The sequence below is a fragment of the Sorex fumeus genome, unplaced genomic scaffold (genome assembly GCF_029834395.1).
Source record: "Sorex fumeus unplaced genomic scaffold, SorFum_2.1 ptg000028l, whole genome shotgun sequence".
Taxonomy (NCBI): domain Eukaryota; kingdom Metazoa; phylum Chordata; class Mammalia; order Eulipotyphla; family Soricidae; genus Sorex; species Sorex fumeus.
The window spans coordinates 1,719,749-1,742,193 of NW_026606085.1; the positions used below are offsets into that span (position 1 = coordinate 1,719,749).

General features: G+C 45.3%; 1 pseudogene and 1 gene segment (V, D, J or C); one reads left to right on the forward strand and one right to left on the reverse strand.

The window, feature by feature from the left end:
• Positions 1–22,445, forward strand: part of LOC130024140 (immunoglobulin heavy variable 4-59-like) — a gene marked incomplete at its 5' end in the record, with an annotated part of 73,766 nt that overhangs the window by 41,876 nt on the left and 9,445 nt on the right.
• LOC130024486 (uncharacterized) lies at positions 6,845–6,962 on the reverse strand (annotated as a pseudogene).

Consider the following 22,445-nt stretch of genomic DNA (forward strand, 5'->3'; position numbering starts at 1 on the left):
ATTTACTATATGAGTCTATTGTTTCTAGGAGTTTTTTGGTGGAGGTTATTGGGTTCTCTAAGTAGAGTATCATATCATCTGCGAATAGTGAGAGCTTGATTTCTTCCTTTCCTACCTGAATGCCCTTAATATGGTTTTCTTGCCTAATCGCTATTGCAAGTACTTCCAGTACTATATTGAACAGAAGTGGAGAGAGTGGGCATCCCTGTCTCGTCCCTGATCTTAGAGGGAAGGCTCTCAGTTTTTCCCCATTGAGGATGATGCTTGCTGTAGGCTTGTGGTAGATGGCTTTAATTATGTTGAGGAAGGTCCCCTCTATACCCATTTTGGCTAGGGTTTTCATCATAAAGGGGTGCTGGATCTTGTCAAATGCTTTCTCTGCATCTATTGATATAATCATATGCTTTTTATCTTTTCTTTTGTTGATACGATGGATTATGTTGATTGATTTTCGAATGTTAAACCATCCTTGCATCCCTGGGATGAATCCTATTTGGTCATGGTGTATGATCTTTTTGATGAGTAGTTGGATTCTATTTGCTAGTAGTTTATTGAGGATCTTTGCATCTGTGTTCATCAGGGATATCGGCCTGTAATTTTCTTTCTTTGTGGTATCTCTGTCTGCTTTTGGTATCAGTGTGATATTTGCTTCATAGAAACTGTTCGGAAGTGTTTTTGATATTTCAATTTCGTGGAAAAGCATAAAGAGCATTGGGAGTAAGTCCTCTTTAAAGATTTGGAACTATTCACTAGTGAATCCATCCGGGCCAGGACTTTTGTGCTTGGGGAGACTTTTTATTACCATTTCAATTTCCTTCATGGTGATAGGTCTGTTCTGGTATTCCAGTTCTTCTTGGTTCAGCCTTGGGAGTCTGTAGGAGTCTAGGAATTTATCCATTTCCTCGAGGTTTTGATGTTCCGTGGCATAAAGCTTCTCAAAGTACTCCCCAAGGATCCTCTGAATTTCTGTGGTTTCTGTTGTAATGACCCGCTTTTCATTTCTGATTCGGTTTATTAGAGTTTTCTCTCTCCCTTTCTTTGTGAGTTTTGATAGAGGCTTATCGATCTTGTTAATTTTCTCAAAGAACCAGCTTTTTGTTTCATTGATCTTTCAGATTGTTTTTTGGGTTTCCATCTCGTTAATCTCTGCTCTGAGTTTTATTATTTCCTTTCTCCTGTTCGGGTTGTGCTCCTTTTGTTGGTCCTTCTCCAAGCTCTTAAGCTGTGAGGTTAGGTTACTTATGTGTGCTCGCTGCTCCTTCCTGAGGAATGCTTGTGGAACTATAAACTTTCCTCTTAACACAGCCTTTTCTGTGTTCCATAAGTTTTGGTAACTCGTGTTCTCATTTTCATTCGTTTCTAGGAATCTTTTGATTTCCTCTTTGATTTCCTGTCTAATCCACTCGTTGTTCAATAGTGCACTGTTTAATTTCCAGGTGTTTGATTTAGTTTTCTGTTTTTGTGTGTGATTTACTTCTAATTTCAGCGCATTATGGTCTGAGAAGATTATTGATACAATCTCTATCTTCTTAATTTTATGGAGGCATGTTTTGTGGCTCAGCATGTGGTCTATCTTGGAGAATGTTCCATGTACGCTTGAGAAGAATGTGTATTCAGCTTTTTGTGGATGAAGTGTCCTATATATATCTACTAAGTCCCTTTCTTCCATTGTTTCCCTCAAATGAAGTATGTCATTGCTAAGCTTGAGTCTGGTTGATCTATCAAGAGGTGACAAAGCAGTGTTGAAGTCTCCCACTAGTATTGTGTTGCTATTGATGTTTTTTTCCAAATCTATGAGTAGTTGTTTTAAGTACTTTGCTGGTCTCTCATTAGGTGCATATACATTTATTATTGTAAGTTCTTCCTGTTGTACAGATCCTTTGATCAATAAGAAATGGCCTTCACTGTCTCTTATGACCTTGTCTCACTCTGAAATCGATGTGGTCTGATATTAGGATGGCTACCCCAGCTTTTTTATGGGAGCTGTTTGCCTGTAGGATTGTTTTCCAGCCTTTGACTCTGAGCCTGTGTTTGCTTTGACTATTGAGATGCGTTTCTTGCAGGCAGCAGAATGTTGGGTTCAATTTTCTAATCCATCCTGCCACTCTATGTCTCTTAATTGGTGCGTTTAGCCCATTGGCATTGAGAGAGATTATTGTTATGGGATTTTGTCCCATTGTTCTGTTAAAATTTGGTGTATTTGAGGGGCCTTTCTTGCCTTAAAGTAGCCCATTTAGTTGTTCTTTTAACCATGGTTTTGAGTCTATGAAGTTCCTGAGCTGTTGTTTGTCTGTGAAACTGTGTGTTGTTCCTTCTATTATGAATGAGAGTCTCGCTGGGTAAAATATTTTTGGAGAGGCATTTATTTCATTGAGTTTTTTCACTATGTCCCACCACTGTTTTCGGGCCATGAGGGTTTCATCAGAAAAATCAGCTGTGAATTTTAAGGATGCTCCTTTGTAAGAGATTTCTTTCTTCGATCTTGCTGCTTTCAGAATTTTGTCTCTGTCGATGGTTTTGGTCATTTTGAACAGAATGTGTCTTGGGGTATTTTTATTCGGATTTCTTCTAGCTGGTACCTTTCGGGCCCCCTGAATGTGGTCACAAGTTTTCTTCAGCTTTGGAAACGTTGTAGCAATGATGTCTTTGACAGTTTCTTCTTCATCAAGGTTTTCTTCCTGTACCTCTGGGACTCCAATAATTCTTATGTTACCCGTCTTGGCTTCATCACGATCTTCTCTTGACTTCTGTTCCCGAATTGTGAGTCTCTTTTCCATTTTCTGCTCTTTTCTGGAGAGTCTCTGAACTTCATCTTCGAGTTCACTGATTCTGTTCTCAGCAGCTGTTACTCTGCTGCTGAGGCCTTCCACTGAGCTTTTCAATTCGCGTATGAGATTTTTCAGGTCTGATATTTTTGATTGCATTTTCCTCCTTTCTGCCTTCAGATCCTCTTGTCTTCTATTGGCATTGCATTCCATTGTTTCTTTTAATTCCCTAAGCATCCTAAGAAGCTCCCTCCTGAATTCCTTGTCAGAGAGGTTGTCTAACACTACAGTACTGTTGGTGTCATCTGGGCTAGACTCTTCAATATGAAAGTTTGGTGAGCTTTTACGTTGCTTTACCATTGTGAGAGGTGTGGTTTAGTCCTTCACGTTCACTGTTACTATTCTGCTTGATATGCAGTGTGAGTTAAGATAGGCTTATGAGTTATTGGCTACTGTGTTTCTAGTGGCTGAGATAAAATAGAGAAGTTTCCATCTAAGAAGGTAGCTTATGGTTCCTATGGCATACGTAGTGGGAAAATCTACGCGGTCACGGCTCCGGAAAGGGTCCCTGGCACTGGGCAAGAAGTTGGGAACATCTCCAGTTTGGAATTGGAGCCGTTCAGCTTTGTTGCCCAGAGCTGGGCCTCCGTGCCCGTCCCGCACAGCTCAGGGGTTGAAAACCGGCTTTCTAGGGGCTGGATTTAGGTACGCATGCCCAGAAAGGGTCCCAGGCCCTTGGGGGCGGACTGTACCTGTTTGGAATTGGAGCCGTTCAGCTTTTTTGCCCAGAGCTGGGCCTCTGTGCCCGTCCCGCACGGCTCAGGGGTTGAAAACCGGCTTTCTAGGGGCTGGATCTCGTTTACTTCAATTTTAATATCATTTACGTTCTCATTAAAATCTTGTAATTGATTTAGTTTCATTATTTATTTTGGTTTCTCTGTTATTTGCCAATGGAATGAAACTGTAGATGGCCCTCTAAGATTAGCGTCATGGAGAGACTGGTCGAGGTTTTCCTCTGTGTATTTTAAGGATTCAGCTGTCTGTCAAAGCTGGACCATAAGTCCACTTTTAATTAAATTCTGCATCTGCTGTGAGATATGGATTCAGTCTATCTTCTATTGTTGTTTTTGTGTGTAGCATTATTTTCCCATTACACCATTTATTGTAGAGTATAGGATAACATTGCTTTATACTTTCTGCTTTGCCGCAGAGAGCTTAAGTTTACTAGGTTGTTCCCATCACAGTGCTCCCATTCCCCTGATTTTATTTGTAATTTCTTTCTTTGTGGTCTGTTGACTTGAAAATACTGTTTTTCTCTTCTCTGTAAGTCCTTTGCATAGTAAATTTAGAGCAACGTCCTTTTGTACGGACACAAGAAGACAGTTAATGCTATGCTTTAGTAACTTGGGAGTTAATTGACTCTGAATGATTTTTACTTCCTGGTCATCTGTTCTCTCCACTTAAGCCTCAGTTGCCCTTACATCCTAGCACCAAAAATCAGAGTCCTGATGAGGGACTAGATGGGCCCTGGACAAGCTGTGAGCTATGTGTTACCCTGGCATCAAAATGGGCCTGGCCAAAGTGTCATAATACTTTACTATAAATTAGGAGCATGGTCATGGACAAATTCTATCATGATCCAAAGAGTAATAACTAGATTCTGACCCTGCTAGGGTTAGAAATGATTAATCCGGCCTGAGCACTATAGTCTGAGTCCGTGGTGAGATGTTCCCGGAGAGCCACCTGCAAGCTCATTGTATCTCTTACTGCGTCCATACAAAATAACTAATATTAAGAAATAAATAAATATCAATAATAATATGCTTGGAATATCACGGTTTCACTCTAATGAGAGAAAGAATCCAGAGTTCCGACCTCCGTTGACAATCAAGAATCAGGGACGCTGTATCGTTTGCTAAGATGTCAAAAATCAGATGGAATGGTCACGTAATGAGATTTAAAGATGACCACTGGACTAGAGCTGTTACCGACTGGATTCCACAGAATTTCAAAAGACCGCGTGGCCGCCCTCCTACAAGATGGTCAGACTTGTTCATCAAGATCATGAACGATTGGTTTGAGGCTCTTCGTGTTCCTAGAGCAAACAGACGCCATTGGGCTACACTAGCAAACGACAGAGACTAATGGAGACGTTACTGGCGCCTGCTCGAGCAAATCGATGATTAACAGGAAGTCAAGTGATGAAGTGATCAAGAAATAAGATTAAGATGTTAATTGAGTTACTGGACTAAGGAGAAGGGGACACCCCTAGGTGGTGTGTCAGCCTTTGAGCCTGATGGACCATCAGGAAGGGTTTTCTTATGTTGATCTTGCTACTGACAGGGTGTGGTGGCTACCCCCAGTGCTGGGGAACTGGAGAAGTGAGACAGTTGGAGAGAGAGAGACAGCAGGACAGCAAGATGGAGCGCAGAAAGACTAGCACGGGGAACAGAGGGAGAAGAATGTAGAAGAAGAACACAGGAGCAGTTGTATGGAGAAAAAAATCCTAGGCTGTGAGATGCAGCACAAAGAGATGAGCGGGAGAGACAGTAGGAAACAGGAATGAGGGGCACTGTGAGACTAGAATGGGGGGCTCAGATATTTATATATGGATGAAATATAGCACAACTACACAATGGAAAACTATACAGTCACCAGGAAAATATGAAATCATAACATTCACTTATAAAAGCAGGGAAATGGAGAGTATCAGGCTGAGTGAAATGAGTCAGAAGGAAAGGGACAGATGTAGAATAAATGCACTCTTCTGAGGGATATAAACTTTGCTATGAGATTAATATTCAGTGTCAGGAAACACAGGGGACAGCAGTACGGGTCAATGGTTGAAAGCTTGTGTGGTTTGTATGGTGGTTTGTGAAGGACAGAGAAGAAATAGTATGACAGGAATAGCAAGATATGATCATTGGACTAGAACTAAATGTTGAAAATTGGAAAAGGGATATGCACAACAACATTTCAGTGTCTATATTGAGATCAATAGACCTGAGAGAGAGAGAGACAGACAGACAGACAGACAGACAGAGACCCCATATAGGACCCTAGGGATCAATAAAGGAGAAGAATGGCTCACGTGATGATGACCAGATTCTGTACTTGGGCTGTCTTTGTTCTTCCTGTTACAATTCTTTGCCTCCCCTCCCCTCTCTCTCCTTGCATTTCTCTAAGTAAATTTCTTTAGATAATCCTATTTTACTTCTCTGTCTATCTCTCCTTTCTTACTATTCACACAGAGACAGAAAGCGAATCTCTGAGTTTCACTTGTTCAGATATTCAATTGTGCTGGGTGGAAAGATGTTTTCCAAATTCCTAACGTGTGTGACCTGAAATCAGAACTCAAGTTTTCCCATTTGGAGAAACCCATGTGGTCTCTTGAACACGGCTCTCACTTTCTCTCCCTTTGAATTTCTCTAAGAAAAAAGTTTTAAATAAAGCTATTCTGAGTCACTGAAAAAGTTAGAGTTCAAGTCATATATTCCATAAAACTTTATTAATTTCATCATATTCATTTGTTATTTACTTATATTTGTCCTACTAATACAGTTATAGAATAAACTTGCTAGCAGCTGTGTTAGACTCATGTCTGGTTTTTGAAAAACTCTTTATTAAATTAACAAATGTAATATATTTTTGTTTCCATTAAAGTCTTTGGGCCAGAGCGATAGCATAGCAGGTAGGGTGTTTGCCTTGCACGCGGCAGACCTGGGTTCGATTCCTCCGCCCCTCTTGTAGATCTTGGCAAGCTTCCAAGAGTATTCTGCCCACAAGGCAAGCTCCCCGTGTTGTATTCGATATGCCAAACACAGTAACAACAAGTCTTGCAATGGAGACATTACTGGTGACCACTCGAGAAAATCGATGAACGACCGAAGGACAGTACTATTAAACTCTTTACTTAAAGACTTAAATCCTATTTTAGTTTGATGGTTTTTACTATTTTTATTTGAGTGAATTATTTATTGTATTATTTTTACATAATCTCAGCAAAGAGCCAACAGGGTCATCTTTTAATTTTTATACATACAACCACTTGATTTGCCAATATTTTCCTAGGATGCTTCTATCTACAGCACCCAGTATTCCCAGGCGGTCTCCCATCCAAGTACTACCAGGACCGACCCTCCTTAGCTTCCAAGATCAGACAAGATCAGGCGCGTTCAGGGTGGTATGGCCGAAACAGGGTGCACAGCGGTACAGCGTTTGCCTTGCGCGCAGCAAGTCCGGCTGGGCTGGGTTCAATTCTTCCACCCCTCTCAGAGAGCCCGGCTCTAGGATAATACTCTTGTCCTTCCTCAGGTAGCTTAGGTTTGTCAGCTCACACCCATCTAAGGACACTGAACTTGTATTGTAAGCAATGTCCTTTATGTGTGGACACAGGAAGACAGTTTATATTATGCTTTGTAACTTGGGAGTTGATTGACTCCGAATAATATTTATTCCTGGGCATCTGATTTCTTGATTCAGTTGCCCTTAGTTCCTAGCACCCCAAAAGCAGGGTCCCGACGAGGGACTGAATGGACCCAGGGCAAGCAGTGAGCTACCCTGGCATTGAAATGGGCCAGGCCAAAGAGCCACGATACTCAACTATAAGTTCAGGGCATGATCACGGACAAATGCTGTCATGATCCAAAAGTAAGTAACGACGAGACTAGGACCCTGCTGGAGCTAGGAAGATTAACCTGGCCTGAGGACTGCGAAATGTATAGTGAGATGTTCTCAGGAAGAACCAAACTAAATTTATATCTCTTACTGTGCTCATACAGAATGACATTGCTAGAAATATTAGAAGTAGATTTATTACAACTATTTAAGTAGATTACTAACTGAGGGAAGAACACACCCTTGTTGGGATCCCACCCTTGGGTGGATCTCCTAGTAATCTGAAGTAATCTCTGTAGATGAGATTTTATACTTGAGTTAATCTCCTGGAGGAGTGGTCTTACCTCTCTTTGTTGACTCGTCAGTATTCAACCCACCTTTATGTCACCGCCTTATGTGACTGCTATATAAATTAAGACGTAAGCTCAGAAAGGGAGTCAGAAGTGAGAGAGCTCGGGCTCCAGAGATACAGAGTCAGAGCTAGAAGGAGAGAGCTTCCAAGACTGGGGCCCAGGAGAGAAGGAGGCAGAGAAAGACAGGAGTGAAGAGGATTGGAATAAACTACTATTGATATAGACCGGCCTGGCCCCCGTTTCTTCTTCCGTCTGCCCTTGGTCAACAGTCGTTCCGATCCAGGCCACACACAGAGGCTCAAGAGCACCGAACGCAGGTGTTGAGACAGTGCCGTCCAGTGAGCCCGTGAACACAGAACCTTTGGCGTGATAAAATTTTACACCCGGCAAGCTACTGAGAGTATCTTGCCTGTATGGCAAAACCTGGCAAGCTGCCCATGACGTATTTAATATGCCAAAGACAGTAACAACAAGTCTCAAAACGGAGACGTTACTGGGCTTGCTCAAGCAAATCGATGAACAATGGGAGGACAGTGTTTGTTTGCTTCTACCTGAGGGATCCCTGAGCACAGAGTCAGGAGTAAGCCCTCAGAACTACTGGGTGTGACTCAAAACGTAATCAAAAGGCCCATTAAGGAATATGACTCCTGAAGAAGGCTTCTGAAGTGAAGTCCCAGGATTCAATCCTGCTTTAGAGATGCCAAAAGGTTAATGCCCCTAAGAGCCCAGAGGCTCTCCCTGCAGTGTGGGGATTGGGCTGCAGGGGGCGCCATTTTCAAGAGCACCAAATTGTAGGCCTGAAGTGGATGCAGAGGTGAGAGAAATTGGTGCAGAGACACAGAAATCTCAGAATGGATTTTCTTCAATAAAAATAATTTTGCTTTCTCAAGAAAACCAAAATTAAAATACGTACAAGGCACAGAAAGTTAAATTGTGCAAACTTACCGTTTGGGGAGGAACATAAGGCAGCAGAACCTGTATGTAGGTTATGTTTCTGGACTTCTTAATTTCTCCAATGGAAACCACTGGGGCATTAGGATGGTTTTGTTGTCTCATTTTACAATCCCTTAGGGGATTTGCAGGTTCCCAGAAATAACCTCAAAGCCCAGGTGTGCCCAGATGTCTCCAGACCATACAGATGTGGGGGCCCTGAGAGGAAGATCCTGAAAGGGCTTGACCCCTGATGGGGAGCTCTGTGTGCACAGAGTCCTGGAACAGGGCAGGGTCTCATCTCCTCAAACAAGAATCAGAACGTGGACCTCTTCACTCCCTTTGAGTATGGACCCGCTGCCTTCCACAAGGCCCTTCTCAGGTTGGACCAGACCTTCAGATATGTATTCTCCCTCCTCATGTATATGCAAATTATGCAAGAGACACTGAGTTAAATACAGATGTGTCTGTGTCCTGACAACCTCACACAGCCGGCACTCCCACACCTTCAGAAGCCCCTGAGTGCACTGTTCCCACCATGGACTGGACCTAGAGAATTCTCTTCCTGGTGGCAGTGGCTGCAGGTAAGTGTCCCCATGCCATGGGCTGAGGGTATGGGGCCAGTCAAGTGGAGTCCACCCACTCTTGTCTGCTGTCCACAGGTGTGAACTCCCAGGTGCAGCTGGTGCAGTCAGGGGCTGAGGTGGGAAAACCTGGGACATCAGTGAAGATCTCCTGCAAGGCATCCGGATACACCTTCACCAGCTACTATATGTACTGGGTGCGGCAGGCCCCGGGACAAGGACTCGAGTGGATGGGAAGCATATATCTTGGTATTGGTAATACAAACTACGCACCAAAGTTGCAGGGCAGACTCACACTCACTGCAGACAAGTCCAAGGACACAGCCTACATGGAACTGAGCAGGCTGAGCACTGAGGACACGACCGTGTATTACTGTGCGAGAGACACAGTGTGACAACCACATCCTGACTGTGTCAGAAACCTGAGTGGGAGGCAGTTGTGCCGGGTGAGGAGACATAGGGACGCTGATCCTCCTGACTTCCTCCTCAGAGAGTCAGACTCTGAGACACATAATGGGGCTCACAGGGCCAGTCTTCATCCGAAGAAAAGGCTCAGGATCTCTTTCTTTCCTTCAGCGACAGCCAAGAGGAAGATGGCTTCTCTCGAGAACACCTGCAGTCACTCATCTAATTCTTGGATTGGATTTTGCACTTCTCCGAAGCTAGCAAAAAAACCACTTGTAAGTATTTGGGGGACTTTGCAGTTTCTTGGATTGTTTCCTCTAGAATAATCATTCACACATATTTCCTGAATGGCTGAGATCCTTGTGTTTCACACTTACCACAGGAGCTAACACATGTCAGTGTGCGTTAGGACCACTGCAGGTTTGGGACAATAGCTCCAGCCCCAGAAAAATCCTTGATTATTCTACAATGTTTTTGGCAAATAGACCATGTTCTTTATTAAATGTAAATAGAAATAGGAGCTGAGCTTCATTTCCTCTTCTCAGCATCACACATGTGGCACTGGGGAGGACATGCGACACAGACACCAGCGGTGGTGGAGGAGTGACCCAGGTGCATCAGCATCTGTGCCTGTCTACCCCTGATTTCCTGACCTCCTTTCTGTGATTTGTTCCTGAAAGGACAGGCATGATCATTCCTGGGACTAATGTGTAAAACTACAAAACATCCTAGCATCTAAATATGCACATATTCACCTACTTTGGGCCAACAGGAAATCATTTTCTCTGAAATGGAATCCAGGTGTTGGGAGACCCCTTCTGAGAGGCTGTGAGCCCCACCCCATGTGCGTTTTTGCATCCCAGTGTCCCTTAACTGGAATCCCGCCACTAGACATGGGGAGTGGAGAAAGTGACACACTGATAGTGGTCATGATCAAAAGTCCAGGATCACGAGGTGTTGGGTAATGAGTGGTGTCCATATCCTGTCCCAACCTCAATGTGACTTTCTTCAGTGACCATGATGCAGTAGAGTGAACCCCGCATGCCTCTCCCTTTGTCCCTGTGACCTTGGAGGCATCATGCCCGTGCTGAGGAGATGTTTCACTCAGAGAGGGCAGAAACACCAGGGGGATGTGTGATGAGGGGCTAATCCCTGAGCAACAGCAGCAGCGGATCCTGAGCAAGGTTCAGGACACCCTGTTGGCAATGCCAGAACTCAGCGCTTCCAGCTGAAGGAAGGTGGCACATTAATTCACCTGCCGTAAAATTCCTAAGAAATAAATGTCATTTATTGAGACAGATTTGGAAGTATTTTGAGATGTAAAAGGAATAACCAAACAACTCTACTAGGTATCTGTAGGCAGAGAGGTCAGACACCCAGGGAGAAATTTATGGGCACTTACCATTTACAATGACCCTAGTTTTAGGGCTGGAGAGATAGAACAGGGGGTGGGGCATTTGCCTTGCATGCGGCCAACCCGAGTTTGATTCCCAGCATCCCCTATGGTCCCCCTAGCACGCCAGGAGTAATTCCTGAGTTCAGAGCCAGGAGTAACACCTGAGCATTGCCAGGTGTGACCCAAAAAGCAAAAAAAAAATGAGCGTAGTTTTAACCTAGAGAAAATATGTTGACAGAAATTGAAAACTAGGGAACTGGTACTTGGAGAGATAACCACATCTCCCATTAGTGTCCATGAAGTGTCCACGCAGACATGATAGGGGTCACGGGATGCATGTTTACCTGCAGTTTTTCTGGAAATCTGGTGTCAACAAAAGATGCAGTGTGAACTTTTCCTATTACGCTGCCCCAACAGCTCATTTTTCCCTTTAAAATACCCCCAAATTACAACAATATTGGTGTATTAATAATTAATGAATCAGAGACTGAGCTCAGAGCCCAGACAATGACACCCTTGTTTCCTTCCCCAAGGGGAATATTGCCCACTCACAGCCCACTGACACTTAAACGACCCTGTTGGAATTTTGATACAAATATGGAAACAAACGTGCTCCAACAGATCACTTAATCACTTAACTTCCCGTTAGTCATCGATTTGCTCGAGCGGGCGCGAGTAACGTCTCCATTTGTCCCTGTCACGTGCTAGTGTAGCCCAATGGCATCTGTTCGCTCCGGGAACAGGAAGGGCCTCAAACCGATCGTTCATGATCTTGACGAAGAAGTCTGACCATCTGGTAGGTGGCCGGCCACGCGGTCTCTTGACATCCCATGGAATCCAATCAGTAACAGCTATAATCCAACGGTCGTCTTTAAATCTCATTACGTGGCCAGTCCATCTGATTTTCGACACCTTGGCAAATGAAGCAGCGTCCCTGATCCTTGATCGTCGACGGATGTCAGAACTCCAGATTCGTTCTCTCATTTGAGTGAAACGTGATATTCCAAGCATAGCTCTTTCTATTCTTCTTTGGGAGACCTGAATGGCGTTCTCATCTTGTTTGCGTAGGGCCCAGGTCTCTGAGGCATATGTTAATGCAGGAAGAACAGTGGAATCAAAGAGATGTGCCCGGAACAGGAGGTTCTTCGTCCTCTTAGCTATTTCTTCGACGTTCTTGAAGGCGTTCCAAGCCGCTCTCTTCCTCCTGCGCAGCTCGGGTGCCAGGTCATTTGTCATGTTGACCTCTCGACCTAGGTACACATAGCTGTTGCATTCGGAGATGGTCGTTCCATTGAGAGTGAATGGGGCGTCAGGAACAAGGCTGTTTCTCATAAACATTGTCTTCGTAAGATTCAGCTGTAGTCCGACCTTTCCACACTCACGGTCAAAGTCGGCCAGCATTTTTGCTGCTTGGCTGATGTTTGGTGTTATTAAAACAATGACATCAGCGAAGCGGAGGTGGTGTAATTGCCAACCATCTATCTTCACTCCCATTCCTTCCCATTCCAGTCGTCACATGATGTTCTCGAGGGTGGCACTGAAGAGTTTCGGTGAAATGGTATCACCCTGCCGCACCCCTGTCTTGACATCAACGATCACTTCTTTGTAGAATGGTGAGATCCTGGTAGTGAATCCGCAATACAGCTCATGGAGGATCCTGATGTATTGGGCTTGAATGCCCTGACTGGCTAGGGCTTCAATGACCGCTTCCGTCTCAACAGAATCAAAGGCCTTCTTTAAATCAATGAACGTAAAGCAGAGCGGCATCTTGAACTCCCGAGAAACCTCAATGAGCTTGGTTATCGTGTGGATATGGTCGATGGTGCTGAATCCTTTGCGGAACCCTGCTTGCTCGCATGGTTGTCCTTCATCTAGTGTTCTGCCAATCCTATTCAGGATGACTCGAGTGATCAATTTGTAGATGACAGACAATTGGCAGATCGGGCGATAGTTGCCAATGTCATGGATGTCTCCCTTCTTGAACAGTAGTACGGTCTTGCTGGTTTTCCATTGGGACGGAACCTTGCATTCAGACAGGTAGCGAGTGAAGAGCCGAGCCAATGTATTGATGAGTACTGACGGCAGGTTCTTGAGGTGTTCAGGTCTGACCTTGTCTGGGCCGGGTGCTGTGTGTTTCTTTACCAACGAAATGGCGTGTCGGATTTCGGAAGGGAGAACGTTGGGAACGTTCTGTGGAATTTGGTATGTCGGCAAGTGGACATGGCTATCGAAGAGATTTGAGTAGAAGTCATGGATAATCTTCTCCATTGCCGTTCTGGAGGATGTGATGGATCCATCAGGACGTCGGAGGGCAGTCATCTTGGTCTTATAGTTGGCGAAGGACAGGCGGGCTTCACGAATACTTTTCCCGGCTTCTGCCGCATCTACCAGTACTTCTGCTCTTCTCTCTTTGAGGTCTTCCTTGATCGCATCTCTGCACTGCTTTGCAAGCTCGGACGTTAGCTTGCGGTTGCCTGAGGCATGCACCAAACCACGCTGGCGAATTAGCTCAAGAGTTTTCGAAGATAGGCGATTTTTTGTGACTATCTCTCTCTTGGCGTTCTTCCCACATTCATGGACGTGCTGAACCAGTCGATCGTATTCCTCGTCAATGTTGTCAACAATGGCATCTTCCCATGTTGCCACAATAGTACCAAAGAGTTCCCAACTGGTGGTCATTCTGGGAGTTCTCTTTTTGAACTTTGCAGCCCTTTCTCCCCGCTCGGTGAAGTAGAATTTTGCATGAAGGAGACGGTGGTCCGATCCCGTTCGAAATTTTGGGACAACAGCGACATCAGTCAGGCAAAACCGTCGATTGAATATGATGTGGTCTATTTCTTTGTGGAATCGTCCACCGGGAGACTCCCATGTCCATCGTTTAGATTCTGCCTTCTGGAACTCTGAGTTACCATGAATGGTCTTGGTCGACATGATGAACTCAGACAGTCTCTCACCCTGTTCGTTCCATTCTAGGCCATGGGTCCCGATGTGAAGTTCTTCAGCTGATCTTCTAGGTCCTATCTTGGCATTAAAATCACCCACAAGGATCTTGTAGAAGGTGTGGTCTTCTTTATAGGACTTCTCTAGCTCCATGTAGAACTTCTCAATTTCTCTTTCATCATAATGAGATGTTGGTGTGTAGACAACGAAGATAGAAACTGCAGGCAGTGAGCCACATCTATTCAAATGTAAACGTCCGATTTGGGTTGTTAGGCATTCGAATGAATCAATGCTCTTGGCCAAGTTTGTGTTGACAAGGACACCGACGCCTCCAACACCTCTTTTATCACATGTTCCGAGGAACAATTCTTCTCCAGTGTCGAAAACGGCATGGTGAGATTCATGCCTTCTTGTCTCGGTCAGACCAATGATGTCGTACTTGATCATTCGCGCTTGTACCATCAGGTCCTCGATGGATTCATCTGATGCTAGCGTACGTGCATTGAAAGTACAGACGATCATTTTTGTCTTCCTTCGTTGTGGCAGCCTAGGTCGGCCTTGAGATTTTGTCGGCCTCTCCTTTCTCATCCTTCTCAGTGCTGCCATGTCGTTGAAGCCTTCAGGGTCAGGTGAATGAGACCAGTTGTAGTTACTGGTTTTGGCATATCGAATACACAGCGGATAGCTTTCCAGGCTCTTCCTTGCAGGTGGAATTCTCTCGGGAGCTTGCCAGTCTTTCCGAGAGGGATAGAGGCTTTTGGGGTGACCTCTAATTACCCTTGGAAGTGTTACCATATTTGAACCCTATCAAATATGGTACAACAATTCCGGAAGATGGGTATTTAGTGTCTTATGATGTGTCGCGCGGCTACTTGGAGTCCAAGGTCTCAGAGAGTTCCGCTTATCTTGTTCTGTGGGTCTTCAGTTGTGCGTGGGTCTCGGCCGGAGCTGCCGCGCGGGTCCGGAAAGCATCCTGGAGTGTGGCGACGGCTGGGTAGTGGAAGTAGTGTCCAACAGAACCAAGGAAAAACAAGAAAGTGAAGGCCCTAACTGACTGCCAGCTTCGAGAACATGTGTACCAACACAAATCTATTACAGCAGAGCAAACTTCACAGGGTGTCAAGTCCAGAAATCAAAATATTATTATCACCATATCACTGTCATCCCAATGTTGGTCGATCTACTCTAGCGGGCGCAAGTAATGTCTCTATTAGTCCCAGCCCTGAGATTTTAGTAGTCTCTGCTTACTCGTCTTTCCCAATGATTGGAGACTCTTTCAGGGTCAGGGAATGAGACCTGTTATAGTTACTGGTTTTGGCATATTGAATATGCCACGAGGAGCTCGCCAGTATAGTGTAGCCAGGATATTCTCAGTAGCTTTCCGGGAGTATCACTGTCTACTGTCCTCCCGTTGTTCATAGTTTTTCTCAAGCGGGCACCAGTAACGTCTTACAACAAATTGTGAGAGTTATTGTTACTGTTTTTGGCATATCGAATATGTCATGGGTAGCTTGCCAGGCTTTGCCATGTGGGAGATATAAGTAGGTGATCTGAAGCCAGTGTTTAAAGAGCCCACACAATGTATGTCTTCCTTAAGTATTTCTGTTACACAAAGCTTTCTTATTTCAAATGCAGACATGATACGCAGAAGAGGAAGAGTTCTGGATATTGCTGGGAACTTGTGACAGAGATGGCATAAGGGAAGCTGAAGGGCCTGCTTGAGAGGAGCTCTGACCCTGCATCCTGCTCCATACCCTCCGTCCCTGATGTTGCCCAAATGTTCAGCACCCTGCTAGGACCCAGACTCTTCCCCAGAACTGATCTGCCCTGGAATACCTCAGAATATTTATAGTCCTGTGTTAACTCAGAAGCAGCAGCCAAGCCTCCTGGTCCCTGGCAGGTGCGACAGAGATGATCCACACTCAATAACATGGAGAAAATCCACTGAATGACCCCAATCTCTGAGACCAATGGGGTCCCACTTTGGGCCAGTTTGGGGGAGAATGGAGCCCCGCATGTGCAGGGGCAGACAGTAGCAGTCCCATGACACTATGGGTTTGTACCCCACTGAGGCGCACACTCCCAGCCCCTACAATGGGGAACCAGTAGAGGAGCAGCAGGATGCGTCTGAGCATGCCCAGAGCACGTAGTGGCTGCATACAATTCACGTCCCTGCACCCAACATCTCTCTTGCTGTCTGAAGTGGGAGCGCCCATTCAGCTCAGTCCATCCATCCGGGAAGAGGGTAGCAGAGCAAGGGCCATAGAAAGCGGGATGGGGAGACAAATACAGAGACCATGGAACTTGGTGCAGGGAACTTGGCAGAGTGCTGAAACCCACTGACTTCTGTGTGGATATAGGATGCCCTGGGCATTATTTGGAGACTAATTCTGCTGATCCTCATCTGGCTGTCTCTTGTGAGGGGGCTCAGGTGAGTTTTTCTTCTCCATGAAACTCTCATATAGCATTAGTGTTATTTCCATGTCCTGGTCTTTATATCAGATGTGTCAGTGTCTGTTTCTTTATGACTTCTTAATTTATTATTTTCAAATTTAGGTGACGGTGTCTAGATGGAATTACTGGGTTATATGGAAACTCTATTTTCACTATTTAGGGAAGTCTCCTAGTGTTTTTTGTAGACATTATATCAGACAACTCCAGGACCAGCCACTACCATGCTGAGACCACTCTCCGCACACATGAAGGTACTGGCAAAGGGACAAATCCAAGCGGATTCCGGGGCCGAGATCTCCAGGCCTACTCAGATTGGAGTGGAGCATCCTCCACCCAGATCCTCCAAATTCCAGTAGGCGGGGGTCACACCCACCACCTGGCCCCCTGGCGCCATGTAATCCCATCAACGGCCAAGACTCAGAGACTATAAAATCCAGCTCCCGGAACCGCATGGCCGCATTCGCGGCCGCGCGACATCTTATCAAGACATCTTTTTATGACATCTTATTATCTCATTCCTACTTTGGACAAACTTGCAGGCTATCAAATGTAGCCTGCCCACAGGGCAGAGTCTGGCAAACTCCCCGTGGCGTACCAAATATGCCAAATACCAGTAACAATGATGGGTCTCATTCTCCTAAAGAGCCTTGAATATAATCTCAGGGCTAGGATGAAAGAGACGTTACTGGGGCCTGCTCGAGGCAATCGACGAATATCAGACAACATACCAAATTAATGAAGAAACAGGTTTTCTTTTGACCACATCCCAACTCTTGTTGCTTTAAGCCTTTTTTTTTATACAGGTCTTTCTCACTGATATCTCTCATTATCCTTCTGATTTCTATTTCCCTTACAGTCCCGCCATCTTTGTGTACCTCAGGAAGCCCAGGCAGACACACACAGGCCTCAAAGCTGCCACTCAGTTAAAAATTTAACTTCAGCCTATATTACCCCTTTAAAAATTCTGGATTTCCTGGAGGAACATATCAAACACTACAACTCTGATAAAACAGGATTATTACACCAGATTGGAGATTGAATGAGATGTAATGTGGAAGGTGTCCAATCCCAGTTAACAACATATAATCATTGAAGGCTTAACCTGGAAGGGGGGGGAGAGGGAGAGGGAGGGAGGGAGGAAAAGAGAGAGGGAGGAAGAGAGAGGGATAAATGGAGAGAGAGGCAGGGAAAGAAAGAGGAAGAGAGGGAGGGGGAGGGGGATAAGAGAGAGACTCCTCTGTGCAGACTCCTTTCATGAGCTCCTGGAAAACCTGGATGACCCGGGAAAGGGCAGGACTGTGGCAGGACAATCACCCCTTTACTCTCTGGGGGGGGGGGGGCTGATTCACCATCTCCAGAGACCCAGGAACTCTGTGATCTGCCTGCAGGGGAGCAGCCTGAGAGCAGGTGACCCCGGGGGTGTGACTCTGCAGGGGGCTGTGGGTCAGTCATGTCACCCAGACACCAATTCCTGCAGGGACACGGGAGGGGCTGCAGAGGCGCTGCCCATCACCAGAGGGCACTCAGGGGCCACCTCGGAAAATGCCTCAGCCCCACCAGGGGGCAAAGAGTGTCACCATGTACTAGAAAGCCACACAAGCCAATATTCTGTCACAACACATAGGCTCAGCCCCGATCACCCCCACCCACTCCCATCCATGCCCAGTTCCAGCATCTTTCCTAGGACACTTCCCCTTCTCTCCCAGAGCAGCTCAAATTTCAGTGACACCCTCACACTCCCAAGCCCCTCCCTGTGATATGTCCTCCCTGTCCCTCACACTCACCCCCACCAGGCTCCCAGGACTCCAATGCCTTGCAGGTGAGTATTAATCGGAACTTTCCTGTTTTTTTATACTTATTATTTGTATAGTTTTCTCCTTGCTATTCATGTAAGATATAGAACAGCTTTTCCTCATTTTTCTCCTTCCTCCTAGAAAGTGCGTGTGATCTATTTTAAAGGTCCAGGACTGCGAATAAACCAAGATGCCTTTAGGCCTGAATAAAAACCCATAATATATCCCTAGAGTGGAAGGCTTTTGAGAGTGAGTGTCCGTCATCGTGATGTCAGTGGGCCCCACGGGTGACTTACGTAAAGCGGGGAGGAGAAAGACAGCCACTTTCTCCCCACCTGCCTCTGCCACCCAGGATCCAGGGTTACTGGGTTCTTGTCTCGCCTTGCAGAAAGGAATTTCAGGAGTATACAAGCAGTGAAATAAATAGATTTTATTTGGAGGCTTTTGGAGAGGGAGAGAAAGGGATAGCAGGTAAGCGGGGGAATGGAGAGTAAGAGAGAGAGTAAAGCGTCCAGAGAGAACATGGGCTTCTCCAAGGGTGGAGAGAGCCCCTACACACATCCTAGCATTAGACACGAAAGCATGAAAGTACACATCACAAGAGGGGAGATGCTGGCAACACATGTGCTCGGGCACCACATGTGTTCGGCCACGTGGGCGCAAGCAGCACATGGGCTTGGGCAGCATATGCGCGCCCTTCCTTTGTTCAAGGTGGCCTTTGTAGGGTTTCTCCAGCCTGCACCCACGTGAAGCTTCTTCCCAGGTAAAAGTACGTTGCTAAGGAGGTTACCAGGGAGGTCCAAAAAGAGGAATTTTATGGGGAGGAGGCCTATATCCTCAGGATCTGCGAATGGTCTTGGATGGTCTTATCAGGCCTTTGTTTTCTGTATCCACAAGGTGGTTCATTCCTAGAATTCTTCTTCCATGAAACTTTGTTTCATTGCAAAGGGCCTTTCCCTACCTACCTGCCTACATCAATCGCACCCTACATACAGTTCTACAAACAGAAAGCACTGCATAGTGTATGGTACCGCCATCAGGTTAACCTATACCTGTGGGGTGAGTGCATCAGCAGCCTGATGGTCCCTTCAGGCTTCCTGACAACCCAAAATTGCAGCTGTACCTTTGGCCTGACCACAAAAACTTGGGACCAAGTTTGCCAAGAAATTAAACAGCTAAAAGTCATGTATGTGGGATCACACCCACAGAAGACCTCTGGCTCAGCTATAGAAGCTCATTTATTGGTCTTATTTTAGAGGACCGTAAATAAATCTGGAAAGACATCAAAAGATACAGTTAATCTTGGACTCGCACATGGCTAAACACACTGGGGTAAATCAGAGTGGGGCAGGTCGACCTGTGCCTGCCCAGGCAGATCCCCCAGCACCCGCTTACTTCTACAGTCCAAAATCGCTGCCATATCCACGGCCTGACTCTACTGTCTCAGGACGGACCTCACTAAGGTACTACGTGTCCTGAAAATTCGGGTATGCGGGTTTTGTGACAGAAATCTCCAAGCTTTCACAGAGTTGTCTTTGGCAACCTCCACCCACTTCCCAATACACCTGGAAGCATTGACAGTCAACCCCACAAAGCAACGCCAGCGTCACCCTGTGAACTCTATTACTGACTTTGTTTCAGGGACCCATAAATAAATCTTGAAAGAGATCAAAACCCAGAGATACAGCAGTGAGTCCTGAAAGTCACCCTAGAGCCAGAGACATCTCCAGGCCCCATTTTGAGTCCATTTCAGTGGGACACTCCAGATGGAGCAGGTGCAATCTCCCTGCCTACTCCAGATCGAACCCGGGGATGAAGAGCTTCCACAAGCAAGGCCCAGGTATGAGGGTTCCAGGACTAAATCTCCATGCTGCATGGCAGAAGAGGCACTGGGCTGTCTCTGCCCAGCTCCCTGGACAATTGTCAGCCTGGCTTTCGCCTCCAAAATGTGCCTTCGAGTGCCATCTTAGTGCAACAACAGCCCTGGTCCAGAAACGCCCAACTGAATTCCCAAATCGATTAGTGCTCTACAGAAATGTCTCTGGAACCCAACCATTTACAATCTAGGATTCCAGAAGTGTGTGGCCGTGCACCCAAGGTATTCAAAATGAGCAATGGACAATAAATGATCTAACATAAAGAAATCTCAGAAGGGATCACCAAGCTGTAGAGATGTTTCTGAACTCCAAAGTCACCAGCCAGTTTAAAATTTAACCTGAGTTGTATCACCCCACAAACATTTTAAAATTCCTGGTGTGACATCTACTCTGCATCATGATATACTAGGATTAGCACGCCACATTGGATGGGATGTAAAGTAAAAGGCAACCCATCTCACTGAAGAAAATAATAAAACACAAGGCTTAACCTGTAACACAGGTTAGTAATATTGTATATGAGAGCTTATTAGTTCCAGGATGGGACAGAACAATCTTCACACACTTTCCTCTAAGAAAATCTTTATCAGTTTTTGTGAATTAATCTTAACAAGTATATACAAAATATATCATTTCAGTCTTGCTCTTCAGGGAGGCTTCTGTGGTGGTTGGGAAAATAGGAAATGATGGTGTTGGGAAGTTGTAATAGTGGTGGGATTCGTGTTGTAATATTGAATATAATAAATCACTATGAACAATTTTGTAAAAATAAAATTAAATTTAAAAAACAATGACATTCAAAAATCACTCTATCACAGTGAAAGAATCCATATTAGGGCATCAAATTTTTGAGTGCTTCAGCTAACTTGCAACATTGCTTTCTGTAAAACTGCTTGGCTGTTTTGCACCTGGGGGGGGGGACTTGGAATGTGAACAGGGCATAACTTCTTGCTAAACCAAGTGTGACAGGATTCAGGTGTATTTACTGTTCCTGGAATGTATTGTCTCACTAAAGCAACCTGCAGACTTGGGTAAAGGATAACTCAGGATGCGGGTGGTTGGGGGAGATTACCTAAGGCTTAAGATTCCCGCTATAGCCTTGCTTGTGCTGACAATCGATGTATGTAACTGCTGACTTTTGAATCTATGGAATGCGCGAGCTTTGTTATGATGGTCGATGAAGGCCTATATAAGACCCCCTTTGAAGAAGCTTGGGGCTCTCAGCCACTGCCCACTCTGGGGTATGCTGTGGAGCCCCAGCATGCTGGTCTAAATAAACCCCATTTGTACTCCTGCAGGAATTGTGTCTGTCTGGTCTCTCCGTGCCTCCCAGGGCCAGGGGACTCCCAACCCCAACAACAGCAGTAGCCTACCATTGTGAGCACAATTACCAAATCTCCACACATACCACTTAGAGTTACACAAGGAGTTGCCAAAGCACCCAGAATAGTGAAAGAGAAAAGAACTATAATGGCTTTAATAAATAGGGACAAAAGTCTGGGAAAGATCTCAAGTACATCAGAATATTCGATGCTTTCTGAGAATCACCTCTGAGCACCAATCCACTCAATGATCACTGAACTGAAAACAACAGTGATAGTTTCAAATATCTATAGTGATTGAAGGACATAATTATAAAAAATTTCCTTAAAACAGAAATTGAGGAGGTAAATAATGGACTCCATGGCTGAACAGAGAAGCAAAAAGAGTCAACACTGGGACTTGTGCACATCTTTCTACAACACTTAGTGCTACAGTGACAGGATCACACAGACATCGCTACATGATCGTGTATTTTGTGGTTCTGGGAGACACATACAGTACTTGAGGCTCATCTTAAAATTGAGCCTGAAATAATTAAACATGGAGCACTTTCTGGGAAGGCTGTGGGATTCTTGAGTCAGGTCAGTTCTGTTTTGCTGCTACACTTGTGAAAAGAAGAACCACGTCACAGGGCTGTGTTTGCATAGAGAGGCTGAGAGTTGTGCAGCATACACGGTGCAGACATGATTTGAGTGTCCTGGAGGGATGTTCAAAGGGCCTCATTGTTCAGTTTCATAGCTGTTAATTCACAGACTCTCTAGAACTTATTTACACCCAAGAGTGAAAGTGACTTTGTCTTTGTGATTGTACCCAGCATGTTGTGCTGCTAACAAGAGTATATTCCGGGCTGAGTTGAGACACAGGATTTCTACCCTCTTGATTCAGATTTTCTCAAGCAATAAAAGGGTTTGGGGGTCGATTTGGACTGAACTTTTGACCCGCTTGATGTTGTGGATCCTCAATGCCCCTGTTTTCAATGTCCACGTGTGTATTGCAGAGGGACTGTCT